At 31.2% G+C, this 7,336-nt stretch overlaps 1 long non-coding RNA gene across 1 annotated transcript; it reads left to right on the plus strand.

The window, feature by feature from the left end:
- Positions 1 to 3,932: 3,932 nt before the first annotated feature.
- On the plus strand, positions 3,933 to 5,532 carry LOC133821109 (uncharacterized). The gene is made up of 2 exons (XR_009887317.1): positions 3,933 to 4,212; positions 5,129 to 5,532. It is a non-coding gene; the product is annotated as an uncharacterized LOC133821109 (long non-coding RNA).
- The last annotated feature ends 1,804 nt before the right edge of the window (positions 5,533 to 7,336 follow it).

The following is a 7,336-nucleotide window of genomic DNA, read 5'->3' on the forward strand; positions in this document are numbered from 1 at the left end:
GGTGAAACAAATATGAGATCTTATTAATAATATGACATTTTAATAATTAAGGTATAAAAATATGACTTTACTATATCACTAACTCTTTCTATCATTACTTTCAAAAAGCCATATTATATATGACTTTTTTTTTACCAATTAACTTTTAGATTTTCCTATAAAAGGCATATAGCAAACTTTCTAAAAATTAATATTGTATATATAAACAATTCTCATATACACATACATGCATATATAAATATACATACATAACCTACGATGTACATTTCTTAGTTTTATTTATAAAATTTATTAATTATTTTTATTATGTTTTCATGAATGCTAAATAATTTTTTTTTTAAAATAAATAATATTTTATATAAAAGAATAATATAAACACATCAAAAGAAAAATTAAACCAAAATATTATCTATGATTTTTTAATAAATAAATAAATAATAATATAATAACATTTTATATTACAAACTACCATATTCAAGATACAAAGTATTTATTATATTATTCAAAGCACACATCCGTGATTGGAGAAAGAGTTTGTTTATTATTGATAGAAGAGAAAAAGTTTATAATTTCTTATGTAATTAAGTAGTCATTCTATTTGTACACACACAACACCTATATGTAATGTATTTATAATATTTGTTGTTATTTAATATGATTGTATATTTATATAAGTTAGATTACATGTTTTCTTTTTAAATATATGTGATAAAAATTTTAATAAAAATTAAGATTATATATTATTATAATAATGATATTTATAATATTTAGATTTATATTAATATAATTATTAAATATGTAGTCTTTTATTAAATATTATTATAATAATATTATATAATATTTGAATTTATATTAATATAATTACTAAATATTTAAATTACTGAAATATTATAAAAAATAAAATTATATATTATTATAATAATATTTAAAGTTATATTAATATAATTATAATAATGATATTTTATAATATTTGATTTTATATTAATATAATTACTAAATATTTATTCTACCATATTTTTTATTTTATTTCAAAAGTATATTCTGTTAAATCTTTCTAATATTCGATAAAAATTAACTAAAAAACTGTTAAAACAAGAAAAAAACCATAAATACACATTTTTTTATATATAGAATAGATATATTACAGTTACAAGTCCTATGCTCTTTCATGGTGATCATTATTCATCAATAGAAAGTAATAATTGAAGATTATGCAGTTAATTAATAATTGTACAAGGAAGGAAAATAAATATCTCATATATTAATATACTAGTTAATAGTTAGACTTCAATTAATTTATATGTAAACAAAACTCTATTAATATTTCATTTATTCGAAATAAAAAAAAATGTGAATAAAACAAAAATTGATTATTCCCATTTCGGGAAAAGGAAAGAAAAAAAAAGTGTTATACTATTAAATGTTATAAAAAAAAATAAAAATTATGCGACAATTTGTATATATAAAGTATATTTTTATGATTAATTCTTGTTATGAAATTAGGGTTGTAGGTGGACCACATTCTTAATTGGTTTTATGTTGTCCAATATCAATATTAGTTCATGTACAATTCTAATAGAATTGTACTGTAAGGACCGTCAGACACCATCTATTTCTCCAGTGGTATGATATTGTCCGCTTTGGGCCTAAACCCTCACGGATTTGTTTTTGGGCACCTTCCCAAAAGGCTTCATTCCAATGGAGATGGTGTCCAACTTTATATACCCAAGATCCTTCCCATTTCTAGCCAATATGGGACTTTGGTTGTACACCCAACAATCCTCCCCTCAAACAAAGGACCACTTTGCCTCCCCTCAGACGATTACAGATCTAAACCTGAATCACTCGATTCCAACACTCAAGATCCCCTTGAGTAAGCTAGATGAATCCCTTCACCAGCTAGATTCGAAATCCCTTCGAATACCTGAATCGCTCGATTCCAACACTCAAGATCCCCTTGAGTAAGCTAGATGAATCCCTTCACTAGCTAGATTCGAAATCCCTTCGAATCAAATCTGAACCTCTGATGACTCTAGCAGCAAGCTTCACCTCCTTTGTTTGGCAATCCGAGGATACATTCACATGGCTAATTTTGGGATCCGGCACTGATACCACTTGTAAGGACCGTCAGACACCATCTATTTCTCCAGTGGTATGATATTGTCCGCTTTGGATCTAAGCCCTCACGGATTTGTTTTTGGGCACCTTCCCAAAAGGCCTCATTCCAATGGAGATAGTGTCCAACTTTATATACCCAAGATCCTTCCCATTTCTAGCCAATGTGGGACTTTGGTTGTACACCCAACATGTACAATGCTATTAAAAGAATTGAGGCTAACAATTTATTTCTAGGTTTAATATAAAAATACATTTTTCCTTCTAAACTCTGTCACGATAAGTAGTTACAATAAGAAAAGTTGTAACCGGTTACAAATTTTTCTCAATGGGAGATTTGTATCCAGTTACAAGTGAAAACTTTTTTGTTTTTTGTTCTAGATTTGTAACCAGTTACCACTCTCAAACTAAAAAAATATTGTAACTGGTTACAACTGTGAAAATGAGAAAGTGGTGATTGATTATGGTGACAAGGTTTTGTATATTTAAAAAAAAAAGTCAAATCTAAAATTCAACCAAGAAATAAGAAAAATTCACCCCAATTAGAGTGTTATATTTGTAACTAGTCACTCTTAAAACTATATAATATTTTTTAATTAGTCATCATTCTAAAAACTGTAACTAGTTACTTTGACATTGACATATTTGTAATCGGTTATCCTTATTGCTTTCATTCTCTTAGAAAAGCTCTCCAAAATAGCTTCAACATATTATATATAAAACATTAACTTCATCAATTACAATATATTTGAGTACAAATTAATGCATGCAGCGATTTATTAGTATGTGAATATATTTTGCGTGACCAATAGATCATGAAACAAAATTAGAAGAAGTGAATATCCTTTTGAAATTTAAATCATATTGCCAAGATCTTTATTCCAAACATGTTTTACTTTATGCTAGTTTGTGGTAAAGTGGTTTTCTTAATGTACCAAATCAATAATGGATCGATTTGATGTTGAACTCATGCTTTCATGGTGAAGAATACAAGTTATTTTTGCCTGAACTATCAAAGATTATAAGCATGGTAGTTATATTTGGAACCAAAATAATTCTATATAAAGTCAATTGTTAAGAAAGATGATATTAGATACCAAGCCTCATATTTTCTATAAATACCTACTACACTTTTTCTTTTTCTTTTTTTTGTCTACGCATCTTTTGGGACAAAGACAAATAAATGTCATGCGTAGGAGGAAAGCAAGTTATAATAATAATATGAAATGCCCATCAGGGTATATGTACGTCCTTATTAGGCCAACTCCAATAGCACCGCAAAACCTTAATTTATAGTTAATCCTACACCATTTATCATTTTAACGAGACTCCAAATGGTACTGCAAAATTGTTGAAATGAACAGTGTCACGGCATTATTAATGTGGCACTGTTCACCACAGTAATTTTTTGTTTTTGTTTTTGTGTTTTATATTAATATTTTATATATATATATAAATATATGTATATTATTTAATTTGTAAGATAAAATAATATAATGGGTACTTTGTGGGGATATAATAATGTTGAATATATTTTTTTGTCTAATTTTTTGTGTTATGGTTGGATTGGAAAAAAAATATGGTGTTAAAATTACCTTATTTTGATGTTAGTTCAACACCATTTTAGTGTTCATGTTGGAGTTGCCCTTAAAATGTAAAAGTATAATAGGCTAAAATTTGAGAAATTATAGTAAATGAACCAAAATAAGAAACTTGAAGCCTAATGTCACCATTAAAAAAAAGTAGAAGAACGGCCTTCAAAGATTGTTAAATACCTAAATTACCCACATTGTATCACTTTCAGCTCACTTGTCAACACCACCATCTAAAAAAACTGCTCATAAAAAAAGACAAGGAGAAGCCGATTGTATCATTCTGTGGTCACCGACGATTGGATCTTAGCTTATTTTCCTCCATTTTTTCTGGCAAAGAAGAAGGTTTGGTTAACTTTCACTTGTTTCATATTACCATCTCCATCTTTATAGCATTTTTCATTTTCTTTTTACTGTTTTGATACAGAAATTAGATCATGTTTGTTTTCTTTAGGCCATCTTCCATTTTTTCCGACCATTCTTCCAATTTTCCACCAATCAAGAGGTATTTCTCTTCCTTTTCATTCTTTTTTGTTTTTCTTTTTGATTCACATACCCATTTTTCTTTGTAAATGGTCTTAAGACTATTTGACATATTACATAAACTATATTGTCCCTGCTAAATGAATTGCTCAAATATATATAACTGATTGCTGATATTACTCCTTTTGTTTGTTGTCTCTAGTTTTGTTTCTGTGAAACTTGTTGCCTAGAACTAAATGCATTTTCAGAATTGAATCTTTTCAATTGACCTCTACATATGGTGTATGTAGACATATTTTTCTTTTTCGTTATCCAGATTTCAAATTGATTATGTTGTTTTCCTTAGGCGACTATCTCCATATAATAATAGGCAATTGATTGATACAAATATTAGTGGACCAACCTCTCTCTCTTTATATATATTCATATGTTTTGTTTCATATCAGATAAAAACATTCAATTTAATTAGTAATCATGGATTATTCAATACTTGTTTCTCCAAATGCTATCATAACTTGGTTGTGTGCCAAACTTTTTACTTGGTATTGTGTATCACAAAAGTGGGGAGTTGGAAAGAAAGATGTGAAAATAGCACCTGAAGCAGTTGGCGGAGGTTGGCCTATATTTGGTCATCTCACATGTTTATGTTGTCGTCAGAGTCTCCTATAACCATTTACCAAAATTATCAAATGTGTTTGCAGAGATTGCTTAATTGTATTAAATGGGTTTGTATATGTTTTGTGTGGTGTCATATACCACACTTGGTTTGCCAATATTATTCCAAAAATTTTCTCCTTTTTAAGTTGTATATGGTCTTATAATTTTGGTATAAGTATTTTAATATCTTGTGTTATTTTACTTTCTAGCATATGTAATAATGTTGTGGTATACTAAGTTGGGTTTTCTAATCTTCCTTCTTTCTTATAATTTTTTTTCAGTTATGGGAAAGGTTCCTATTACAATATTGTATGATGGACTTTGGAATGACAACAAAAAAAATCATGGGTTATAGGTTGACAGCCATGTTGCTTAATGACGATGCCACATGTTTAGATGCTTTAGAACTGTTGTATAAAGAGTTACCTTGGAGAGAATGAAAATAATATTTTAGAGGTTATGGGTGATAGTGGTATGAGTTGGTACCTATATATGGCCAAATCTGATAAAGAAATGAAATACTCACTCATTGTAAGTTTTGAGGAGCGTCCAATGGCTGAACTAATTCAAAAGTCCATTGAGAATAATCGTTTGTTGTTGGAGTCTGTTGTTGATCACTCCTCTATGATGGAATCGGATTTGTCTTTAAATTTTGGCACAAACTTTGAAGTAGGTTCATCGTTTTCTTCTCATGGTGGGAGCATTGGTAGTTCAACTGTTCTAAGTACCAACATGAACAATTCTCCAACTTAAGAAAATGTAGACACTATAATTGTAGATCCCATTTGATTGGAAGATCTAAAAGTCAAATACCTCTTTGAAAATAAAAATAAAAAGTTGAAGACTGCATTAGGGTTGATCTCAATTAAGAATTTTTTTGAATTTGTGACTATTAAGTCTAACCAAACTAGATTGGTTATTAGATGTGTAGTTCAAAATTGTGAATGGTACATGAGGGCTTCAAAGTATGGCAATGATTGTTTTTGGATGGTTAGGAAGTATGTCAAGGAGCATACTTGTCTAATTGATGTTGGGTTATATAATCATCGTTAAGCTACTAGCAAATTAGTGAGTGATTGTGTAACTAACTTGCTAAGAGATAATGCAACAAAATGTCCTAAAAGATAGTAGCTCATATGTTGAGAGAAGATGGGGTCCATATTAGTTCAAGGCTCGTATGGCAAAGGAAAAAGCATTGGAGGCATTACAAGAATCAACTGATGAGTCATATGCTCTATTGCCATCATATCTCCATGCTCTAAAGTCTTTGTTGACTGTATTTTTCGCTATCAACTTAAAGATGAGAGATTAAGAAAATAAATGACAAGAACACAACAGTTTTTATGTGATTCAAGCTATAAGAGAGCCCTAGTCCACGAGTCTCTAGTATTAAGGGGATTGGAAGCTTGCTAGGGCAATCTCCAATGGAGTTTCTCAAGCAGCGTCTATATTGCTCTGACTTCAAGGCTCTCTTTCTATAAAAATTATGAAGCATTTACAATGAGATCCCCAGCCCTATTTATAGAGGCTAGGGTTATTGATTGCTAATCATTTACAATTAATACACACTAGGCTCATTAATACACATTATCCCCGTTATTGGGGTATTAATATCATGTTAATGCATTGGGCTACATTAACTAAAGACCACGGCCCAGGCGAAATATGTGGGGCCCACTGCAGAAAGTAACCTAATTTATGGGGAACATGCCCCAGACACTGCTAGGGCATGCCACACATATTTCCTTGTCAAGCAGCATAGTGGGAGTGCAAATTGTTGAGTCGTACAATTGACTGGATCACAAAAAATGTTGTCATGCGATCCACTGACGTCGAAAACCTACATTGGATGACACCTGGCTAGCCTTCTAGGTCCCTCGGACAAGATCCTTGGCCTGGAGGACAATTTTTTGTAAATAAATCAAGGATTGCTAACTAGTTCTCAGAGCATGACTTCGGAGAGACGTTTGTGCCCTACCTTTATCCGTGGGACATGGCCTCTAGCTGAGATATCCACCCTCCAAGGACTGACCCTCGGGGTGTGGCCTTACATGAAGAGGCACGCGTCCTTGCCACATGCCTTACTTAGATTGCCACGTGTCCCTAGGTGAAAACACGAACAACATTTCCCCCCAAGTCTCTACTCGTCCTCAGACAGTGGAGACTTAAAACTGGGGAAAAATCGAATAGTCCTCGGATAAGAACATTTGGACTTCTGTTGACACCCTTACGAGATTTCCTGCCATGTGTTAAGTCCCCTTTGTTGGGCCCATCAATCCGTGCAATTAATGAAGGGTTAGGTCCGCGGCCCGAAACATCTTTTCCGTACCCTAGGTGTCATCTCAACCTATACTCGAGATTTCCCTTTTCTAATGCCAATGATCATGATCCACACCTTCCTGATCTTCGACCCTTGGATTTCTCTCAAGTACCTATGTCTTATATAATCCGACAGTCAGGATGAAGTTACTTCGCCCCCAAGCACAGGA

The sequence above is a fragment of the Humulus lupulus genome, chromosome 3 (genome assembly GCF_963169125.1).
Source record: "Humulus lupulus chromosome 3, drHumLupu1.1, whole genome shotgun sequence".
In the NCBI taxonomy this organism is placed as follows: domain Eukaryota; kingdom Viridiplantae; phylum Streptophyta; class Magnoliopsida; order Rosales; family Cannabaceae; genus Humulus; species Humulus lupulus.